Source organism: Pan paniscus, chromosome 2 (assembly GCF_029289425.2).
Source record: "Pan paniscus chromosome 2, NHGRI_mPanPan1-v2.0_pri, whole genome shotgun sequence".
Classification (NCBI taxonomy): domain Eukaryota; kingdom Metazoa; phylum Chordata; class Mammalia; order Primates; family Hominidae; genus Pan; species Pan paniscus.
The window spans coordinates 108,976,586-109,001,763 of NC_085926.1; the positions used below are offsets into that span (position 1 = coordinate 108,976,586).

The 25,178-nt window shown below is 36.0% G+C and overlaps 1 protein-coding gene across 3 annotated transcripts in view; it reads right to left on the bottom strand.

The window, feature by feature from the left end:
- Positions 1-25,178, bottom strand: part of LOC100996032 (uncharacterized) — a 426,340-nt gene that overhangs the window by 330,236 nt on the left and 70,926 nt on the right. Inside the window, exon 1 of one of the 3 annotated variants that reach the window (XM_055110266.2) lies at positions 4,199-12,638. The exons of the other annotated variants lie outside the window; for them this stretch is intronic. The gene's annotated coding sequence lies outside the window, so the exon portion shown is untranslated. Of the gene's footprint in view, positions 1-4,198; positions 12,639-25,178 lie in introns of those variants that run through there. 3 annotated transcript variants of the gene reach the window in all.

The window sequence follows — 25,178 nt, forward strand, 5'->3', positions numbered from 1 at the left end:
AAAGCAATGGTCTGAGGTGAGTCAGACTTAGTTACATTAATAACAAAGGAGCTAGTAACAGAATAAGGAAAGGAAAGGAAGCAATATACAAGGTTATGAAAATTAAGCTTTCTTTAATTTTAACTTGGTAGGACTCGATCCTGGTATAGTAACCCATGATTCTGATGAGGAAGATGATTCCTTGACTGAAGTATGGTGGGTCCATCATTTCTCAGCTGTGCAGACGGCAATCTCAGTGGTTAAGAGCACAAGATAGGGGCCTACTCAGGTGGGCTCAAGTTTCCCTTCCTTCCACCCTTTGATGAGAACATGGTCCCTGGGTTGGTGCTGGTGTGCTGGAAATTCTAGTGATGGCACCTGTGCTAACAGACCTTTGACCTTAAGAGAAAAAAAGGTAGAGGAGAGACCAAGTATGTAATTTCTGAGGAACTGATCCTTAGTTTCAAACATAGGAACATTAGCTAGGAATGTAAATAGGGCAATCCATATAACATTTCATATGGAGACAGGCCTATATCCTTTCGAGGAGCTGTCCTGATCCTCAATAAGACAATGGGAAGACATTTGGTCCGTGGTAAATGAGTCTCTAGAATTAATTTAGTCAGATTATTCTTAAGGGTTTGATTCATTCTTTCTACTCGTCTGGAGGATGAGGGATGCCAGGGAATATGGTATTCCCATTTTATGTCTAGCACTTGGGCCAGCTTCTTAATAATATGTGTCATAAAATGGTTTCCATTGTCTGAGTTAATATTCTCTATTAACACAAGGGGCAGTATATTCTCAATTAATGCTTTAATTACATTATTAGCTGTTCCATTTGGAAAGGAGATAGCTTCGATCCAGTGAGTGAGATGATCTACTATTACTAATAAATACTTCAGGCGACCGATTGGAGGCACTTCGGTGTAATCAACTTGAACACTTTGGAATGGTCTTAGCTCCAGATCTCATCCTCCAAGGGGTGATTTTCTTAGGGCTTGTTTATTAGTTTTCCTGCATGTTAGACAATTGTCTGTGACCTGTTTGGCTAGGGTATAAATTCCAATACACTTATAAACTCTGAGAACTGTAGTTAAGACCTCCCTTATGAGAGGTTCGGATAATATCTCCCTTTGATCTGGTAATATCCATTTTCCTTTTGTGTTCTCTTTAGCTCCTATTTTTACTAGATTTTCTTTTTCAGTGGAAGAGAAGATGGGGACTACAGTAGGGGAAGGAAGGCAAGGAGTTAAGTGAAAGACATTTCAGAAGAAACAGCAGTTTGTTTGGCTATCTGATCTGCAAAGTCATTTGGTTATTTCCCCAACTTGTGAAAAAAAAAAAAAGTCCTTTTTATGCCCTGGGACATGTACAATAGCTATCTCTTCTGGCAACTGGAGATTGTCTAGAACACAAACAATTAGTTCTTTGTGGACTAGATCTTGGTCTTTACTGTTAATAAGACCTTGCTCAGCCCAAATTTTTCTAACTGTATGTGCTGCACCAAAGGCATACTTAGAATCAGTATAAGCAGTTCCTTCTTTGTTCTGCAAGTGTTTCAAAGCTTGGCTGAATGCAAACAGTTCACAGGTTTGGGCAGACTAATTATTGGGCAGTCTTCCTGACTCTACTTCTTCAAGAGTTTCTCCACCAATGATTGAAAACCTGTTATGTTTTTCTCCTTTGACTATTTTGGAGGAACCATCTATAAATGAGTGTCGCCCTGTTTTAAAAGGGGCCTCTCCTAGATCTGGCCTGACTTTTGTTTGGTAGTCAATCAAACCTAGACACAAGTGTTCTTTTTTTTTTTTTTTAAGATTTGGGTCTCCTGACAAGAAACCTGCTGGGTTGAGTGAATTATCAGTAGTCAAGATGAAATCATCTTTTCCTAGCAAAATGGCCTTATATTTTAAGATTCTGGAGTCAGTAAGCTACCTTCCTGCTTTTTGATTTACAATAGCTCTAACTTGGTGGGGCATGCTTACAATTAATTTCCCCCCAAAAGGTTAATTTTCTACCTTCTTCAACTAATACTGCTGTAGCCGCAGCTCTTTATTTTCCCTGTTTTACTCGGAACATTTCCTATCTTGCAGGTTTGGGGTGGTGCCTAACTAGAATAGGCCTTTTTCCTGCAGCTTTCAACCCCCCTTGCTGGAGGTTTCTAGCACTCCTGGGTGCACAGAAGGGGGCTCAACCTCTTCTACTAGAGGCTTCTCACCCTCCCTTCCTCTGGAGGCTTGCCAAGGGCCTTTTCCCATGTTTGATCCTAGATAAGTCCAATCCCACATACTAGGGATGTCTTACCTATCTTTCTCCCAGGGAGGCCCAATCCCCCAGATCCTTCAGACTGGAGATTTCTCACCTGTCCAGTCTTTAAAAGCTTGCTAAAAGACTCAATCTCTCAAACCAGAGATGTCTCGCTGATTCTCTTTTCCAAGAGGTTAACCTTCCTCCCTCTCCCTTTTGGAGGTCCCTTACATTCTTTCCGTCTGTGTTCACACATTCTGCCGAACAGCAGGACTGGTAGCACGGATAATCATTCACACATACACACAATTACTCAGCCTCCAAAAGCTGACCACCAAGGAAGTACTTTGCCGCCCTCTTGCGGCTTTTCCTACCTTGGCCCACGCACAGAGTCACCTGGTCACCACGGTCCCACAAGCCTCTCTCTTTCCCCGCCGATGCTGAGACTCCAAATATATTCCTCGCACCAGGTAGGTCCTGGCTCTCCTGCTGGGGCCACGGCAACAACAGGTGGCGGGGCGCCTCCCCACGAGAGAGGGGCAAAGACCGTCCAAGAGGGGAATGTTATTCCCCATACAGGCCACCAAATTGTTGGCAACTAGTGCTCGGTGTTGCAAAAATCAACACTGAGACAAAGAATCTCTCAGCAAAGCTAGTTTACTTTCTGCAGAAAGGGTGCTGCTCACTAGCAGTCTTGCCAGGAAAGCACACACGAACAAAGGAGACAGGGTCACTTATAACCTGACATGTCCACCCTACTGCTGTGTCCAATTTCCATTGGCTGGAACGGGACCTTACATTCTGTACTCGACCCAACTGGCTAGCAACTTAGAACTTCCCAAAAGAGGCAAAGGCAGAGGAGAACAAAGGAAGAGAGGAAGTAACTTGTGGAATGCTGAGAGAGGCAAAAGCACTTCCAAATAAGGAAGAGGAATAGGCTATGACCTAATGCTTGCTTGGATTGGTTCAGGGATGCCAGGGCAAATATCTAGGCTAAAATGTGGGAGCTAAGAATACAGAGTATATTGGTTTCTTTATTACAGCTAGCAGATGTTTAAGAATATTAGCACAATTCTTTGAGTAAATTTTGCTTCTAAGAGAGGTTACTATCTATTCTCAATTAGACTGGGAGGAAAGTCCCTTTGAAGAGGAACCTCTACTTATTTTATTTTCTACAATGACCAAAATTAGATAAATTATTTTTGCTCCATAACATTCATTATTTTCTAACATACCATATGTTTAACCTACTTATGGTTTATTCTCTTAAAAAGTAATCTCCATCAGAAAGTAATCTCCACAAGGGCAGGGATTTTTGTCTGTTTGTTCACTATTGTATCATCACCATCAAATTTTGTATCATTAACATTAAAACAGTGCCTGGTACACAGAAGATGCCTGGCACACAGGAGATGCTCAATAATTCTATGTTACAAAGTATGTTTGTTATATAAATCAGTTACCTAATTTAAGATGACCAACTTCTCTTGGATACAATATGAAATATTACAATCCCAACTTCTCTTGGGATACAATATGAAAATATATGACATTTTCATTATCTTTTCCCTTAACTGAATCCTCAAATTTCTAATTTTCATGTTTTCCCAGGAGGAGAATGTAAATGTTATTCTATCTTTCAACTGACAGCTTTTATTTACATTTTCAACGTTGGTTGCTTGCAAATAAAGAAAATTTAACTTAATTTCTTCATTTTTTCCATTAAGTAGCTGACTTTACAACCCCAATAATGCAAAGAAATTTTACATAAGACCATAGCATTTAAAATTTACTAGAATGGTATTTATACACTGCCACCAAGTTGACCACAGAAAATCCCACGGGAGAACCAAGAAACACAAAGACACCACAGTCAGATATTTGACAGAGTTAATGTTGAATTAGATCTGGCCCCGTAAATAATAACTACGGACAATTGGATAGTTGGCTAATGGAACCAAAACATTACCTTTACTACTATTGAAAGCTCCAGTAGAGGTATGGGGCAGTAATGGACTTCCTAATTGTGAACTGCAGAAATGAGCAGACTAACCCCACGCAGTCACTGGCAGCACTGGATAGACGGCTAGACTTCCCCATTCAGAGCCTTCGGGTAAGAGACGATACCTGGTACAACACAGGGGAGCAGGCTTCGGTTTGCACATCCTTAGAAGTGCGCACTTCCAAGATGACTGGAAGGAGCAGAAACAGGCATGCCCAGTTCCTCCTCTCCTATCCCTTAATATGATCGAGTCCTTCTTCCTTGCTCAGGGAGGAGCCAGTGAGAGGTAAAGGATACCGTAAGTTTTACAAGAAAAGTCTTCCTCCGGGAAACTAGAGGAGCTGAAAATGAAGATTGTTCCTTACAGGGATCCTGAGCCTTGCCTCTGAGAACATCAGTGTGGCCTTTTTAAAGAATATTTGGAAGGAGAAAGGGCCCTCTCTCTGGGCTGATGTTTGAGATCATGGTATGGAGGTAGTGTGGAGGCCTGCAGTTTACACTCCAAGCAATATATCAGGGTGAAAGGAGAAATAGGTGCCTCTCTTTTCCTTGCCCCTCCTTTAGGGAACCAGAGACCTTTGGACACCATAGGCAACACGGTAAAATAGAATGAACCTTCTTATTGTAAATAAGTTAAATCCCAATATTTAATAATTAATTTCTAATTCTTATATTTATCAGAGTAATATATGCACAGAATTTAAAGGCTTGTAATGGAAACAGCAGTCCCCTGCCTCTAACTTATCCTACCATACAGTCACTTACAAGGTTGTGGATCTTTTTTCTGACATTTAACTTCATGTTAAAAAATAATATGCCTAATCTGGTATGTCCTGATTTATCAAGTTAGGCTTCTGATTTTATCGTATTTGAAGACTATAGCAGTCTTACTCTGCTTTCTGTTTCTCCACCTAATACCATTAAAAATATATTTTTTATAAAGTTGGTATTTAGTATCTACATTGTTTTCTGCAAGACCATGTACTGTTACATTTTCTTTCTTAATTTCAGTTTTCCCTAAAGTTAAGTTTCTTCCTTTTTTTTGTGCATCTTTAACGTTTTTTCGTCCATTTATAACTTTACTTGCAGCTTCCAACAATTTCTTGTTTCACTTTTCCATATAGTCACATTTATTTTTTAAAATATCCATGAGTTCTATGCTTTTCCAAAGTCACTCTACCTTCTCTTAGCTTGTTGCTAAGTTTGAAGCACAAAAGCTCTCATCCTGGCACTTTTCTTTGCCATCATCATGGAAAGTGCTTTCACCTCTCTAGTGTTGAATCTCCTATTTCCAGATTTTGTCTTGTTTTTGTTTGGTGGTTGTGGTTTCGGAATTAACCCCTCATTTTAGAGTAACCACCTAAAAAATAGGGTAGGAGAGTAAACGTTTTTAGACATTATGGTGTTCTCACAATTTCTTTATAATTTGTTTGTAGATTGAGTCTGGGGAATGAAAATTGTTTTTATCAGAGTTTTTAAGGAATTCCTTCTGATGATGGCTGTGGAAAAATATGATGGCATTCTTAATCCCAATCTTTTATATGCAATCTGTTTCATTCTGTGAATAATTTTAGAATTGTCTCATTATCCTGCTGGTATGAATTTCATGAGGGCATACCTTGGTTTGGGTCTATTTTACTTTTTTTTCTTCTGCTTTTTGTTTTTGTAAATTAATTATTCTAATCCCTCAGAAGTCCCTTTCAATCTCGAGATTCATGCCTTTTATTAATGGAAATTTTCTTGTATTATTTTCTTGAGATTTTTTTCCCATTTTATTTATTGTCTCTTTATAGATCATCTATTAGTCATCTATAATAGATGGGGGATGTGTTCTCATCCACTATAAAAACTACTGGATTGATCTTCGATTTTTCTAAGCTTTTCTCTCCTTTTTACCTTTTCATTCTATTTTCTAAGAAATTTCCTTGATTTAACTTCCAAGTAGCATATTGATTTTTTTTATTATTTCAGGTATCATGTTTTATTTTCTCCAACTTCATTCTTAATTTTCAGTAATTTACCTTTTTAGCATCTAGTTCTTTAATGAAAATGACATCATTTCATTTTTTTCTGAGAATGAGAATCATAATTTGTTTTTAGTTTTTCTCTGATTCTTGTATTGCTTCTATTTTTGTCAATTTCTTTTTCTTTGTTTTATCTTCTTTCTTGTTGGGAGGAGTTCCTCAAATGTCAGGTTATCCTTGATGATTTATTCATATTTGAAAGTGATATACAATAAAGCTTATAGGAAACTCCATACGTGGGTGAGTCTTTTAAGAATATTTACTTCACTGTGCAGATTGGCCAGCTAGCTCCTTTTTTAGGGTATACAACATGTCAATATCTGTGGTTAGTTTCACTTTGGCTCTTCAATATCCTCAGAAAAGTACCCTCCAGGTTCCTGCCTCAGGAAGGAGGTGACTGCTGATTTTTCTGAGAGCTGTGCAGGAAAAGGGGGAAAGATGTGTTCTCATCATATATTGTACACTTTCACTTAATCTATTCTGATTTGATTTAGACAACTTACCCTTTGTGACTGCTAACCACAAGTCTAGCCCTTATGGTGACATTTCTGTGAAATCAAACCTTTCATTTCCTTTGGAGGTGGCAGAAGGATGGGCACATGCTTCTCAGATAGGGGTGAAGGCCTGGATGTCTGCCTAATTTTAATTCATATCTTAAATCTATGTATATTTCAAACCAATTCCTTTGTTTTTAATCCCCATCATACCCCTCCTTCTTGATAACTGGTACCTCTAATATCTCAATATTTCCATGGTTTGACACATCAATAGGTTTGCACCTTATCTCCTTCTGCCTGCTTTTAAGATTCATTTTCCTGTGCCTTATTGTTTCTTTCATCCTCTTGTCATATTCCTCTCTAACTTTTCTCTTTCTTGCCTGTTGCAGTCTTCTCTTCAATTTTCATTGTCTTGTCATGGATGAATCAGTATATTTTCTATACCTTCTTGTAATTTTGCTGGAAATTTGAGAGGGAGCAGAGATTAACACATTTGTTTAATCAGCCATGTTTACCTGACAGGCTTCAGTGAATTTTAAAGTTTCTATACTAGGTTAGGTGATAGGAGGCATAGCAATAAGTAAAGGATTTGCTTTCTGCATGAAAACCTGAAGAATTAAATTAGACTCTTAAATAATAGTTCAGAAGTAACCCCAGGTAGTCCAAATGAATGGTCTAGACAAGAAATAATATGACTGTTCAGATGAAGGATTGAGTGATATGTGACCTCGATGTTGAAGAATCAGTAGGCTCTAAAAATTTAGGAAGAATTGAGACTGTGTTCCAGGCCCAGGGAGCTAAAGAACTATGTGTATGAAAGATTACACCAAGTTGTGATGAAATAAGAACTTCAAATTCTAATACATTTTACACATATGATTTAAGTCTAGAATTGATCTATTCTAAATTTCCTTCTACCTATCAGCTCTCATAACTTCTAAAATGCTTTAATTCATTTGCTATAATTTTTTTCATGCAGTCAACATCTGAAATTACGATAATTTTTAGCGAGTTCTTGCCTAGTGTTCATCTCCAAAATGTTTAGTTAAAATTTACTCATCTAGCCTTATAGTTTGTTAATTTTGCTTTAATCTTCTGAATAACAAAGTAAAGTAATATAATGGGTATATTTCTCAAGGCTTTTTCCCAAAGTTCTAATAAATATCACATAGCATATTGAATTCTTAGCCATTATATATCTTTAGATGTTTCTCGAGAACAAGAAAGGGATACTTGTATTTGAGTGGGTAAAAGAGCCAGAAGTTGCTATTGTTTGATTTTACAACATAAAAACTTGAATAAATCCTTTCATAGCTTAAAATTTTAAAGTTTTAGGGCTTTACAGAAACTTAGAATTTTAATCAAAACTTTCTAATATTTTTCAGTGTTGCCAAGATAAACAGCAACAGTTGTGAGATTTATCTGCAGAACACGTGGTTAATGACCTTTAAGGCAATTTACCTCATATGTCAACAAGAAAAAAAATGTGAGCTATAACTATCGAGATGAATTGCTCTTGTTATTTTTGCCCACTTATGTTACTCAATATCTGGTAAAATAGATGTAACATAAGGGCATAGAGGTGTTTTTCAGAACAGTTTTTATCTTAAAAATGTCATTTTTGAAACTAATTATTAAGAAAATTCATTTTTTTGGCATTTTGATCTAAAATATGTCAGTGTTCCTCAAAGTAATTGGGTTACATTTTTCTACAAATGTGTATATTGGCTTATGTTAATCTTGGATGAACAAACTGTTACCATGAGATTGTGTTTAAAACAACTGGTGAGACTTGTGGAAAATACATTTCAACCACTAAAAACTTGTCTTCATATTACACATTTCTTCAAGCAACTCAAAGGGGCTTATAAGGCATTTGTTTGTATTAGAAATATCTTATAATATCTTGCAAATAATTTTTATTCTCTCCTGTAAGGAATGATTATGAATAAAATGTTACAAATAAGAAAACTGGAATATTGATGGAGTTATTCACTAGTAAAAAAACTAAACAGGTAGCAACAATTCTTACATTAGGTTCTGTGTTTATGATCCATGGTTATTAACAAAAGTAGGATAGTTTTGACAACTATCTAGGTTAACAATAGTCTACTGCATGAAAACAGAAGGGATTCTGGTACTCCAGAGTGTTTAGTAGGATAACTTATAGGGTTTATAGTCCTACAGGGCCGAGGTTAAATACTGTCTACCAGCTCTGTTTTACCTGAGGCAAATTGCTTCACTTCTCAGTTTACTGATATATATAAAGGTACCAAATCATGGCAAATAACAAATGGAGACTATTATTAACTTTTGTAACAGAGGTAAGAGTTAACAATGGGTGAAGACTTGTTGATCCTTACTCAAAATGGCAGAACCTACCTGTCTTAAAAGAGATAATTTAAGTGAAGAGAAATTTTGACAGATTTCTTTGCAAGAAATCTCTGTTCCCTTCTGCTCTGTATTTTAGACAGTACCATGTAATTTTGCCTGATAACCTAAGGTTTTCTTGTTTTCTTCTATTGTATACAACAAAATGGTTGTCTTCATTGTTGCTAAAATTACATAACTAAAAACAAGTTACAGCTGGAATTCTAGAAACTCAAGGGGTTGGTTTGGCACTTTAATGGAGTACAGGTCATAGAATTACAAGAGATAGTAGTGGAGAAGTAGGCATAGACTAGAAAATAAAGAATTTTGAATGCCAAAATTAGGAGTTTGACATTTACCATGAAGACTATTGGAAGCCATTGGAGATTTTAAGGAGAAACTTATAGGATCAGACTCACATTTTGGAAGGATGATTCTGGCAGAAATGTGAAGAGTAGATACCAAGAAAATGACATTAGTGATAAAAGGACAAGTTAGGGGCCAACTGAAGGATTCCTGGTAATGCAGGATCTAATGACCCTGGAGGTGTGGCCATGGTTATGGGCATGAAAAGAAAGGGATAAATTTTTTAAATCAGTAAATCTGTACTACAAGAAATCTTAAAAGAAGTTCTTTAGTCTGAAGTGAAATGAGACTAGATAAAAACTCAGACTTATACCAAGGAATGAGAGCACTAGAAATGGTAAATATGCAGGTAAATAGAAAACATTTTCTTCCTGTTTCTCAATATCTTTAAAAGAAAATTTACTTTTTAAAATAAAATATAATTAAAATTAATTGTAGGAAATATAAAAGTACAAGTAAAATGAATAACAGCAATGACACAATAATCTAGAAGAGGATAAATGTAAGTATATTCTAAGAGTCTTAAATTATGCATCCTATGACAGCATATTAATTCCAGGTAGACTGTTATAAGTTATGGATGCATATAGCAAATCTTGCAGAGACCACACACAAACAAGAAACCAAAGAGTTATATCAAAACTACATAGCCAAGAAATGAGATAAAATGAAATACTTATAAATATGAATTAGTCTAAAAAAGAGAGGGAAGGAAAAAATGAACAAAGAACAAATGGGACAAATACAAAATAAAAAGAGAAGTGGCATAGTTAAATGTTATAATATCCATATCTATCAATATCAATAAACATGTTAAATGTAGTAGCACTGAACATACAAATTTAAAAGCAGAGATTGTCAACTGGATTTAAAAAGTGAGATAAAAATACATTCTGTTTAAAGGAAATGTCACTGAAATAAGTTGACATAGAGGGTTAAAAGTAAAAGAATAAGGAGGAAAAAAACATGAAAATGTGACAAGCTGCTGTTTAAGTGACTATATTAATAGCAGACAAAATAGACATTGAGACAAAAAGTAGTAGAGATAGAGAGGGACATTTGATAATTAAGAAGGAATTAATTTACCAAAAAGACATAACGATTGTTAATGTGTATGTACCTAGTAACAAAGTTTCAAAATAAAGCAAAAATCAAAACAGTGAAATAGAAATAGCTAAATTAGAGTGGGAGGTTCTAAAACTTCTCCTAAGGCATTGACAGGAAAACAAGATTGGCAAAAAGAAAGTGTAAAGTGTATGGAAGATTTGAACAACAGTAGCTACCAACTTAAACTAATTGATTTTATAGAATACTACATTCAAAAACGGGAGGATACAAATTCTTTACAAATACAGATGGAATATTTACTAAGACAAGGAATATACTTGACCTTACAGAAATACATTTCAAAGAATCAGAACAATACACATCATATTCTCTGGCTACAGTAGAATTAAATTAGAAGAAAAAAATTAAGATGCTTTAAGTAGATGCATATGCTTATAAATTACACAACATAATTCTAAATAAGCTTTAGGGCAAAGAAGAAATTATAACAGCAATTTTTTACATTTTGAATTAAATGATAATGAAAACAAAATATACACAAATGTATGAAATATAATTAAACCAGGGCTTGGAGAAAAAATAATAGCCTTGAATATTTATATTAGAAAAGAAAGATGTTTTAAAATTCATTATTTATGCTTCTACCTTAAGGAGCTAAAGAACAAATTGAATTTAATGTGGGTAGAAGAAAGAACATAATAAAAACCGGGGAGAAATCAATTTTTAAAAAATGAATTCAACAAAAACAAATTTGGTTCTTTGTCAGGATTAATAAAACCAATAAATCTCCAGTTAGACTGATTAAGAAAAAAATAGAAAACACTAATTACCCATATCAAAATATAAGAGTATATTAAGTGTATATTAGGGGATATCTCATGGGGTAACTCAGATATAAAAAATATAATAAAGAAATATTATAGGCTAGGTGTAGTAGATCATGCCTGTAATCCCAGTTCTTTGGGAAGTGGGTGCAGCAGAATCCCTTGAAGCTAGGAGTCTGAGACTAGCCTGAGCAACATAGAAAGACCCTATAGCTACAAAAAAATAAAAACATTAGCTGGGTATGGTGGCAGGTGCCTGTAGTACTAGCTACTCAGGAGGCTGATGTGGGAGGATTGCTTGAACCCAGGAGTTCAAGGTTACAGTTAGATATGATTGCACCACTGCTCCCCAGCCTGGGTGTGAGAATGAGACCATGTCTCAAAAAAAAAAAAAAGACAGAAATATGAATAACTTTACGTCAATAATTTCGATAACATCATTGAAATGAACTAATTTCTTGAAAGACAAATAGTCCAAACTAATACAAAAAAAAAAAAAAAGAAAATCTGGCTAGGTGCTGTAGCTCACACCTGTAATCCCAACACTTTGGGAGACTGAAGCAAGAGGATCGCTTGAGCCCAGGAGTTTGACACCAGGCTGGGCAACATAGTGAGAACCCATCTCTAAAAAAAATACAAAAATTTGCCAGGTGTGGTGGTAGGCAACGGGAATCCCAGCTACTCAGGAGGCTGAGGTGGGAAGATCCCTTGAGCCCAGCAGGTTGAGGCTACATTGAGCAGTAATCATGCCACTGCACTCCAGCCTGGGTGGCAGAGTGAGAACCTGTCTCAAAAGAAAGAAAAAAGAGGGCCGGGCATGGTGGCTCACGTCTGTAATCCCAGCACTTTGGGAGGCTGAGGTGGGTGGATCACAAGGTCAGGAGTTCAAGACCAGCCTGGCCAAGATGGTGAAACCCTGTCTCTACTAAAAATACAAAAATTATCTGGGCGTGGTGGCGGGTGCCTGTAATCCTAGCTACTCAAGAGGCTGAGGCAGAGAATTGCTTGAACCCGGGAGGCAGAGGTTGCAGTGAGCCAAGATTGCACCACTGTACTCCAGCCTGGGCGACAGAGTGAGACTCTGTCTCAAAAAAAAAAAAAAAAAAAAAGAAAGAAAGAAAGAAAGAAAATCTGAATAATGGTATATAAATTAAGGAAATTTAATTTAAAACCTTCCCACAAGAAAACTTTAGTTCTTCGCACAAGAGCTTTAGTTCATGTCATACATTTTGGTTTTATTTTTTGTTTCAGTCTACATTCTGGGGAGGTGAGGTTACTGGCAAAGTTATAAGTAGGTAAGGTATTACTGTACATAAGTAGTATAATAAAATTACTAAATATAATTAATTTAAATAAACTTTAGTAAATTTTAAACGAATGATACTAAGCCAAAACTCCTTCAGTTCCAGTGTTTTCTTTTTGGCCTATATATTTTTTCATCATTTGGAAAGTAAACTAAAGATATTTTTAGGTGAGCGAAGATCTAAATTCAAACAAAGTGGATTCCTTTGGGAAAACTACTAATAGCATCATTGAAATTTTGAGCTCAGCCTGAAGCTATTCTTTGCACTGGATTGAAAATAGCCATATCATAATTTGTAAGGAAAGAATATACTCAAAATATGGTCTAAGAAGGGTCAGAAGATAGATATTTAACTTTAGAGCCACATACATTGTGGTTGCATCTTAAAAACCTAACAAATATTCTAATTGTCTATGAATATCATCTCTCTCCATATCCCAGACTATCATCACATTGCTTTAAGCTACAAAATTAAAAGTCCACTGGTGTAAACTATTAATATCTTTGGGAAAGCATATAGGAGACAAATTCTGTAATATTTGAATTATATATAATGAACATGTATTGCTCCTGTACTTAAAAAAAAAGAGCCATGGAAAAAAAAACAAGATAAGATTTATACAATCTGCTAGATGTTCAAATTACACTGGAATAAAGTTGAAGTTCTAGTAATTCGGAAGTTGTGTGACAATTAGCTATTGAAGAAAATGGCTTTTATAACAAGACCTAGCTCTAAAGCACTGTGTGGGCCTCAGCAAATCAAGTGTCTACTACATTTTTCTACAGGTTAAAATACCTTAACAAGAAGATCAAAGACTATTTTAGGAAGCAAAAAAATAAATAAATATGTAAATATTGTATATCCATATATTTGTACATTTTTGCTTATGTCGGTATATAGACATTGAAAAAGATCGGCCTTGCCCTAAGGACATGAGAAAAACAGAGTGTATACTCCCAACCAATTTTCATTTGGTGAAAACTGATGTCTGAAGATAGGCTAGGAGGATGGATGCCATGGGTTTTCTTTTCTTTTATTCTTCTGACTACCTTCTGTAACACTGACAAATCATCATATTCTTGTACTAAAGTTCTAATATATGTAGAGTTGACTTTATTTTTAGGACTATCATTACCACAAGCAAAAGAAATGTTAATTTGCTTGTGTTGTGTTTTTTCCAGCTTCTTCAGAATAGGAAGCAAATTGATTTAAGATAGAGGTATTTTTTCTGCTTTTCCCATAACAGGCCTATGTTATAATTTATAAACAAACCAAATTTGTCAGTTGCTTTTAACTCATTATTTAAATACAAAACAGTTATTTTTGGTGGTTGTTGCTTTTTTTAGAAAAATTGTGTCTGTACACATTCAGTGTAATCTTGAATTCCAACTTTGATTTAGTAATCAACAAATTTTCATTTGAAATTCTGAAGAACAGTATGAGTAAATGTTGTTACTGTTTTCTTCCTCTCTCTCTTTTATATATTAAATATGTTATATTTAAAGTTGAAGTTGAAATCTTGGGCAATTCATATATGAAGTGATGGGAATTATATTGTAATCAACATATTGGAGTTTCTGTTTCCTAACTGTGCTATTATGTTTACATGCAGAATATTAAGTGCAGAGCTTTCTAAGAAGGAGGCATTCTAAGTAAATTTAACCTTGAAAAATGAATTATCTCTTCAACTATTTACAGCCTTTTATGAATATTTACAGAATTTATAGAAGAATTGCTAGAGAATGTGCTGGAAAATCTAGGGAAATATTGCTTTAAAAAATAACCTTAACATTTAACATTGTCTATGTTATATTGATTTCCTTAGCAGAAGTTTTATAAAGCCAAATTTGCCTGTACATGTTTTCCAGCACGTAATATTTGAAAAAAATCATTCCACTGGAAATGATGACAAATGAATTATCTTATAATTCACCTTGGCCATAGCCATTAGTCTGGCTTCAATATCATGAATATTGGTGCAAGGACCAGGCAGTAGATACCAAATCAAACCACGACAACTGCAGCAACAGGTGAAAGCAGGCATGGGACTCCAAAAATTAGATTCTTCCCTTAACATTTGATTTAGAACCATAGAATGCTGAAGATTGATATAACTGAGGACCAAAGAGATGAGTGCAGAAGGATAATTTCTTAATTCCTCCTCCCCTGAACCTACTGTTTTCCTAGTTACCTCCTATAGGAGGGCCTCCACTGCCAACAGTGGAGTTACCAAAAATCTCAAACACAAACACTGATTTTTTTTTTTAAGATCAAAAGCCTTGATCTAGATGTAATGTGGAAAATATTGAAAAATTATACCATCAGATTTATGTTTTCTTAACTCTTCTGCAACCAATCTAAAAGCCCTGTTTGAATATTGTTGTTGCTGTCATTTTCTCAGCACACCAATCTTCATATTTCTCCAGTGATGGGTTTGCGTGTAGTGTGGGGCATGGAAGTGCTGAAGGGCTCTTCTCAGTGTCCCTGCTCTACCACTAGATTTCATCAGACCCTGAACACACATGCCTCAGAGGGCATGTCTCTCCATATGCTTGCCCCTTCCCTCAGCAGTAGACTTGTATTGCTTATTATTTGGTGCTAAGCTAATGCTGGGAACTGTAGTAATGCCCCGTTCTTCTGGTCTAGCCTTAGTGCTAGGCAGAATCTGTGCACCTGGGCCTTGGAAACAGGGCCCTCTTAGCATGCCTGCCTCTATCTCCTTGCAAACAAACCTCCTCTTGTTTCTGGCAGCTCCAAGAACAGTTATTATTGTTCTTTTTCCTTGACCTCCAATCTTTCTTGTGAGCATCCAGTGTAAGCCCATGGAGAAGATTTTGTAAATGACTGTGAATGGAGCTCCCAGTTATTCTAAATTGATATGCTAGCCCACACTTGGCATTTAGAAATGTGTTGAAATTTTAGCTGCTCTCTTCCCTGCTTTCATGGAAGCCACCTCTTCCTCCCATACTGTGCTAAAGATGAAACAGATCATGTGCCCTATCCCTGCACAGAGGGGCTTGATACTTATTGGGATTCAATTCCCTTAACTGTTTTGCAACTTCAGTTATACGATGAGTTTAAGAAAAGATTTTTTTTAGATTATATCTGGACTTTTCTTCTTGTTAGTATGGGGGCAACATTTTTTTTGCATTTTTCTACATCCTTAAGCAGAAGTGGAACCTCCAGTTTTTCATTATTATCTAAAATAAAACATTCTTAAAACTTTCTTATAAAATTTTTAAATCAGACTTTAATATTCACAGTGAATTGAAAGAAAATGAGGAACAACAGTGTCTTTGCCTACAGAACTTTCTCTGGATTTTTCCTCAAAGGACTTAGAAAAAAAACATTATTGCTTTAGGCCAAATACCCTGCTGGTAAGCTCTAAAAGATGAGTGTGAGAAGTGTTTCCTCTAGCTTCGCATAGTCAGGCCTGCATAACTCAGGGTCCTGATCACTCAGTATTGACAGTCAAGAATTTTGTCCAGAAAAATTCCTTAGACCAACAAAAACTGTGATGATTTGGCACTGGACTATGAAAATCTCTAATCTAGAGAGATTTTAGTTACGAAGTAGCTTTTGTGTAACATCAAGATAGGCTTGCTTGGGTAAACCAAACCATTAGAAGAGATATGTAGGATGGACCTATGTGCCTTAAAGATTCAAAAGTCACTCCTATGAAGATGGCCAACAAAGAGGGGACAACATCTTCAAAAGATTCTGATTAAAACGCTTACATTTTCCCAGATAGAGTATCCTACTAGGGACGTCCCTTTACTGTGTCTCTCCTTTGCATGTGTAGAAACCTTCTTTTTAAATTGATTTATTCATTTAACAAATAATGTTGAGTGTTTACCATGTTCTAGGCACTGCCCTGGGCTGTTGGACTATATCAGATCACAACACCAAGATTCTTACCTATGATATGGAATTTCCATTCTAGTAATGGAAGTCAGAATTAAACAATATATGTAGAGGGGGCAGAGCAAGATAGCTGAACAGAAGCCTCCAGCAATCATTCCCCACACAGTGACACAATATTGAACAACTATTCACACTAAATGCCCCATGGAGGGGGCATTTAAACCAGCCCTGGCCAAAGGCAAGTTGTCCATGCCACCAGTCAGAACTGGAGTTCTGGGAAGCCCCAGTGCCACGTGCTAAAGTGCTCTAGGGTCCCAAATAAACTTGAAAGCAGTCTGGGCTACAAGAACTGCAATTCCTGGGCAAGTCTTGGTATTGTGCTGGGTTCAGAGCCAGTGGAATTGGGATGCACATTACCTAGTGAGACACGAGCAAGGGAAGCCAAGGGAGTGCTTCTGATACCCTTCCTCAACTTTAGGCAGTTCAGCTTGCAGCTCCAAGGGAGAATCCTTCTTTCTGCTTCAGGAGAGGAGAGTGGAGAGTAAAGAGGATTTTGTTTTATAACTTGGATACCAATTTAGCCACAGTAGAATAGGGCACCAGGTAGTCCTCAGAGTCTCAACTCCAGCCCCTGGGTCCCAGACAGCATCTCTGGAACTTCCCATGGTCCAGAGGAACTCTCCACGCTGAAGAGAAGGACACAAGCCTTCCCTAGATTCCGCACTTGCTGGTTGTAGAGCCCATGGGCCTTTAGTAAACATAGGCAGTAGCCAGACAGTGGTCACCACCAGCCTCGGGCAAGACCCAGTGCTGTGTTGGCTTCAGATCTGACCCAGCAGAGGCCTAGTGGTGTTGGCCACAGAGGTGCTTATGTCACCCCTCCTCCAGCTCCAGGGAGTTCAGCACAGAGAATGAGACTCCTTTTGGAGAAAAGTAAGGGAAGAGAACAAAAGTCTCAGCCTGCTAATCCAGAGAATTCTGCCAGCTCTTACTCAAGACCAACAAGGGAGTACTTCTAGAAGTCCCCAATAACCACAGTATTACTGGGCTTAGGGTGCCCCTAATACAGTGACCAAAGACTTAGAACACAACACCCAAGTCCCTTTAAATTCTTGGAAAGCTTTCCCAAGAAGGACAAGTACAAACAAACTCAGGCAGTGAAGACTACAATAAATACCTAACTCTTCAATGCCCAGAAACTGACAAGCATCCACAAGTATCAAGACCATCCAGGAAACATGACCTCACCAAATAAACTAAATAAGGCACCAAGGACCAATCCTGGAGAGAGAGATATGTGACCTTTCACACAGAGAATTCAAAATAGCTGTTTTGAGAAAGCTCAACACAATTTAAGATAACACAGACAAGGAATTCAGAATCCTACAAGATAAATTTAACAAAGAGATTGAAATAATTAAAAAGAGTCAAGCAGAATTTCTGGAGCTAAAAAATGCAATTGACATATGGAAAAATGCATCAGTCTCTTAACAGCAGAATTCATCAAACAGAAGAAAGTATTCGTGAGCAAATGTTGGAGGCCGAAGGAATGAGGGTCATGATCAACTCAGTATACCGCTGGAGGCTATATGAGCAAACAGCAAACTGTTCTCATAAAAGCAGGATGTTGGCAAGCTGGCAAACTGTGTCTGCCACCCAGAAGGAATACTGAGTGCAGTCACGCCCCAGGCACAGTGTTTCTGGTGATTATCTACAGGCACATCTGAAGCCTGTTAGCAATCATGTGAACTTGTGATAAATCAAGCAGCTGGCCAACATTAGCTCCTCCTCCCTGCTCTTTCTACCTAATAAATATGAAGGGCTGTGGAAGCTCAGGGCCCTTGCTCACTAGAAGCAAGGAGCCACCTGGCCCCTTCTTTAAAACAGATTATTTTATCTTAGTTTTTATTTCTGCATTCATCCCCTTTCATTCAGAACCGTAGTAACCATCACAAGCAAATAGCAGGCTATTTGGACACATATAGTCAGAAGAGACAAAATAAAATAAAATAAAATAAACAAATAACATATGCCTACAAGACCTAGAAAATAGTCTCAAAGAAGCAAATTCAAGAGTTATTGGCTTTCAAAAGGAGGTAGAGAAAGAGAGAAAGGGGTAGAAAGTTTATTCAAGGGATAATAACAGAGAACTTCCTAAACCTAGAGAAACATATTAATATTCAAGTACAAGAAAGTTATAGAACATCAAGTAGATTTAACTCAAATAATACTTACCTCAATATATTAAATAGACTCCCAAAGGTCAAGGATAAAGAAAGGATCCTAAAAGCATCAAGAGAAAAAAAATAACATAGAAAGGAGCTCCATTTTGTCTGGCAGCAGACTTCTCAGTGGAAACCTTCAGGCCAGAAGAGAGTGGCATAACATATTTAAAGTGTTGAAGAAAAAAATCTTTTATCCTAGAATGATATATCTGGTGAAAATATCCTTCAAACATGAAGGAGAAATACAGACTTTCCCATACAAAAGCTGAGGCACTTTAACAATACCAGACCTGTCCTATAAGAAATGCTAAAGAAAGTTCCTCCATCTGAAAGAAAAGGATGTTAAGGAGAAATAAGAAGTCATCTGAAGGTGCAAAACTCCCTGGTAATAGTAAGTACATAGAAAACATTATATCACTGTAATTGTGACGTGCAACTATTCATATCTACAGTAGAAAGACTAAAGGATGAACCTATCAAAAATAACTTTGAAAACAACTTTTCAAGACATAGTATATATAATAAGATGTAAATAGAAACAACAAAAAGTTAAAAAGTTGTGTGGGGGATGGTGTAGAATTTTTATAAGTTGTCTCATTGTTAGTTTCTTTATCCAATCACTGTTAGGTTGTCATCTGTTTAAAATAATGGGTGATAAGATATTATTTGCAAGCTTCATGGTAACTCAAATCAAAAAACCTACAATAGATGCATAAAAAATCAAAAGCAATAAGTGAAAATATACCACCAGAGAAAATCACCTTTAGTAAGAGGAAGATGGGAAAGAAGGAAGAGAAGAGCACAAAACAACTAGAAAACAAATAATAAAGTGGCAGGAGTAAGCCCTTACTTATCAATAAAAACACTGAATGTAAATGGACTAAACTGTCCTATCAGAAGAGATAGAATGGCTTAATGGATAAAAAAAACAAGAGCCAATGATCTGTAGTCTACAAGAAACCCATATCACCTATAAATACAAACAGAAAGTATCATAAAGGAATGGAAAAATATATTTCATGTAAATGGAAACCAGAAAAGAGCAGAAGTGGCTATACTTATATCAGACAAAATAGATTTCCAGACAAAAACTATAAAAGGAGTCAAGGTAATTATACAATGATAAAGTGTCAATTTTGTCAAAAAATAGAACATAACAATTGTAAATATACATGCACCCAACATTGGAACACATAGATATATAAAGCAAATATTATTAGAGCTAATGAGAGAGATAGACCTCAATAAAGTAACAGTTGGAGACTTCAGCACCCCACTTTTAGCATTGGACAGATTATCCAAACAGAAAGTCGACAAAGAAACATCAGGCTTAAGCTGCACTGTAGACCATATGAACCTGATAGATACTCAAGAGTGATAGTGATTCAATGTCTGCAGAATACATTTTCTCCTCAACACATGGATCATTCTCAAGCATAGACCATATGTAAGGCCACAAAACAAGTCTTTAAAATTTCAAAAAATTGAAGTTATATCGAGTATCTTCTTCGACCAAAATAGAATAAAAGGAGAAGTCAATAACAACAGAAACTTTGGAAACTATACAAACACATGGAAATTAAACAGTATCTTCCTGACTTCTGAACAGTGAGTCAAGGAAGACATTAAAAAGAAAATTTTAAATTTCTTGAAACAAATGAAGATGGAAATACATCATACCAAAACATTTGGGATAGAGCAAGAGCAGCAATAAGAGGAAAGTTTATAACAATAAGTGCTTACATTGGAAAAGCTTTTAAAAATCCAGATAAACAACTTAACAATGCATCTTAGAGAACTAGAAAAGCAAGAGCAAACCAAACCCAAAATTAGCAGAAGAAAAGAAATAGTAAATATCAGAGCAAGAATAAATGAAATTGAAACCAAAAATAATACCAAAGATCAACAAAACAAGAAGTTAGTTTTATGAAATGGTAAGCAAAATTAGCAAACCTTTAGCCATATTAAATAAGACAAAAAGAGAGAAGACTCAAATAAATACAGAGATGAAAAATGAGACATTACAACTGATACTGCAAAAATGCAAAGGATCATTAGAGGCTGCCATGAGCAACTACTAATTTATGACAATAAATTGGAAAACCTATAAGAAATGGATAAATTCCTAGACATATACAGCCTACAATGATTGAGCCAGGAAAAAATCCAAAATCTAAATAGACCAATAACAAGTAATGAGACTGAAATCATATAAAACATCTCCCAGCAAAGAAAAGCCCAGGACCCAATGGTGTCACTGCTGAATTTGATCAAACATTTAAAGAACTAAATTCAATCCTACTCAAACTTTCCAAAAATAGAGAAGGAGGTAATTGTTTCAAACTCATTCTACAAGGCTAATATTACCATGATACCAAAACCGGAAAAAAACACATTAAAAAACAGACAATATCCTTGGTGAACATTGATGCAAAAATTCTCCACAAAATGCTAGCAAACCAAATTCAATAACACATTAAAAATAACATCCAGCATGACCAAGTGGGATTTATCCCAGGGATGTAAGGACAGTTCAACATACATCAATCAATGAATGTGATACATTACATCAGCAGAATGCAGGACAATAAAAGGCTATGATCATTTCCATTGATACTGAAAAAGCATTTGATAAAATTCAACATACCATCATGATAAAAACCATAAAAAAAAACTGGGGATAGAAAGACCTTACTTCAAAACAATATAAACAATATAAGCTATAAATTGCAGACCCACAACTACTATACAAATCACACAAGAAAAGAAATAAAGGACATCCAATTGGAAAGGAAGAAGACAAATTATCCTTCTTTGCAGATGATGTGATTTTATATTTGGAAAAACCTAAAGACTCCACGAAAAACACTATTAAAACTGATAAACATATTTGGTAAATTTTCAGGAAACCAAAGGCAACATACAAAAATCAGTAGCATTTCTATATGCAGTGAACTATCTAAAAAAGAAATCAAGGGAGTAATCCCATTTACAACAGCTACATATAAAATTAGACACTTAAGAATAAATTTAACCAAAGAAGTGTAAGATATCTACAATGAAAACTATAAAACACTGATGCAAGAAATTGAAGAGGACACAAAAAAGTGGAAAGATATTCCATGTTTATGGATTGGAAGAATCAATATTGTTAAAGTGTTCATACTACCCAAAGCAATCTACAGATTCAATGCAATCCCTATAAAAGTACCAATGACATTCTCTACAGAAATAAAAATAATAATAATCCTAAACTGTATGTGGAGCCACAAAAGACCCAGGAAAGCCAAGCCAAAGGCATCCTGAGCAAAAGGAACAACAGTGTAGGAATCACATTACCAGACATCAAATTATACTACATAGCTATAATAACCAAAACAGCATGGTACAGGCAGAAAAAAACAGACATAAAAACCAATGGAACACAATAGAGAACACAGAAATAAATTTATACATCTACAGTGAATTCATTTTCAACAAAGGTGTCAAGAACATACATTGGGAAAAGGACAGTCTCTTCAACAAATGGTGCAGGGAAAATTGGATAGCCATACGCAGAATGAAACTAGACCCCTATCTCTCACAATATACAAAAATTAAAACAAAATGGATTATATACTTAAATCCAAGACCTAAAACTATGAAACTACTAAAAGAAAACATTGGGAAAAGTCTTTAGGAAATCTGAATGGGCAAAGATTTATTAGTTAATACACCCAAAGCACAGGTAACCAAAGAAAAAATGGATAAATGGGATCACATCAAGTTAAAAGGCTTCTCTACAGCAAGGAAACAATCAACAAAGTGAAGAAACAATCCACAGAATAGGAGAAAATATTTGGAAACTATCGATCTGACAAGGAATCAATAAGCAAAGTATGCAAGAAGCTCAAACAACTCAATAGGAAAAGATCTAATAATCCAATTTAAAATGGTTAAAAGAGCTGAATAGACATTTCTCAAAAGAAGACACACAAATGGCAGACATATGGAAAGGTGTTCAACTTCACTAATCATCAGAGAAATGCAAATTAAAACTACAATGAAGTATCATCTTGCCCCAGTAAAATTTGCATTTATCCAAAAGTCATGCAATAACAAATGCCGGTGAGGATGCGGAGAAAAGAGAATCCTCGTACACTGTTGGTGGGAATGTAAATTAGTACAGCCAAGACGGAGAACAGTATAGAGCTTCCAGAGGAAAATAAAAATAGAGCTATCATATGACCCAGCAATTCCACTACTGGTTCTTTATCCAAAGGAAATGAAGTCAGTATGTCAAAGAGATATCTGCACTCTCATGTTTACTGCAGTACTATTCGCAATAGCAAAGATTTGTAAGCAACCTAAGTGTTCATCAACAGATGAATGGATAAAGAAAATGTTGTACATAAACACAATGAAGTACTATTCAGCCATAAAAAAGAATAATATCCTGTCATTTGCAACCACATGGATGCTTATTGCACTAAGTTAAATAAGGCAGGTACAGAAAGACAAACTTCACATATTCTCACCCATTTGTGGGATCTAAAAATTAAAGCAATTGAACTGATGAAGACTGAGGGTAGAATGATTGTTACCGGAGGCTGGGAAGGGTAGTAAGGGGAGGGGGAGTGGGAATGGTTAATGAGTACAATAACAGCATGAATGAGATCTAGTATTTTATAGCACAACAGAGTAACCACAGTCAAGAATAATTTATTGTACGTTTAAAAATAACTAGGAGTGACCAGGCTTGGTGGTTCATGCCTGTAATCCCAGCACTTTGGGAGGCCGAGGTGGGTGGATCACCTGAGGTCAGGAGTTTGAGACCAGCCTGGCCAACATGGCAAAACCCTGTCTCTATTTAAAAAATACAAAAATTATCCAGGCATAGTGGTGCACACCTGTAGTCCCAGCTACTCGGGAGGCTGAGGAAGGAGAGCTGCTTGAACCCAGGAGGCGGAGGTTGCAGTGAGATGAGATCATGCTACTGCACTCCAGCCTGGGTGACAGAGTGAGACTCCATCTCAAACAATAAATAAATAAATAAATAAATAAATAAATATTTTAAAAACTAAGAGTATAATTGGAATGTTTATAACACAAAGAAATTATAAATGCTTGAGATAATGGATACTCCATTTACCCTGATGTGATTAGTACACATCGTATGCCTTTATCAAAATATCTCATGTACTCCATAAATATATACACCAACTATACACTCATAATTTTTTTAAAAAACTAATGTATACGACTAAAAAGTAAATGGTACAATATGAGGAAAGTTGTAAGTGCTATAAAAATAAACAACAAGTCAGGGTAGTCAAAAGTGGTTGGAGTGGTAAGTTTTAAGTAGCGTAATCAGCGTAGACTTCTGTGCAAATATGTCATTTGAGCAAAGACTTGGAAGAGGTAAGGGAGCTAGCCATGCAGATAACTGGGAAAAGAATGTTCCTGGCAAAGGGAACAGCCAGCAGAAGACCCAGAGCGGGAATGCACCCAGCGCGTTCCAAGAACAGTAGGAAGGCCAGTGAAAGAAGAGTAGTAGGAGTGTATGTAGAGGGGTGATAGATGAAATAAATGCAAGTAGCATGGCTTATCTGGACATGTTGTTTCTAATCCCCATGGTAAATCCCTCCTTTGTTGGTGAATGATTCTTTTCTTTTTCTATCTGGCTTTTTAAATACAGAAGATATTTATAATGTTCATACGGGAAGTCACCAGACAGAGAGTGATTCAAAGAAACATAATTCTGTCCCAGATTCATAATACAGAAGTTAATAGAACAATTGTTACCAGGTAATTGAAGCAGGTCACCGTCTAGAAACTTTGAAATAAAAGCAGGTCAGAGAATTTGGTTGCTATCTGTGTAAAAACACATTAAGATCAGAAACAAATAGAGAAATACAGATGATTAATAAGCAACATAACCAAGAGAATCAGTCTTTTTGGTCATCACCAAGAAATAATTTTCTACTATTAACATAAATTATTTCTATATAATCTATTTTGAAATATTACAAGTTTGATATACTCTTATTCACTGTTACCAAAGATAGAGGAACAGAAATTCTCCTACCATGTAATTGGGAACATAAATAGGTTACAATTCCACTGGAGGACAATTGGAAATACATCAGCAGCTCTCTTAACTGGTCTCTTCTTAAACATCTTTCTAGATTAACCGGAACTCACCATTCCCTCTACAAAGCACCAGGTACTCTCTGCATGCAGAACACTTGAAGCTAGCAGGCTTCTCTCAAGTTCACCTAAGAATTGCTTCTTTCTCAATGGTTAGTGACCAAAGGGATTTATCTACCAAGAGTCAGTTTTGTTTTTCCTAAACTTACTCATTTCAGTTGTGTTCTTTATTATAATGCTTATTTAATAAATATTATACAGTATGATTAGATTAAA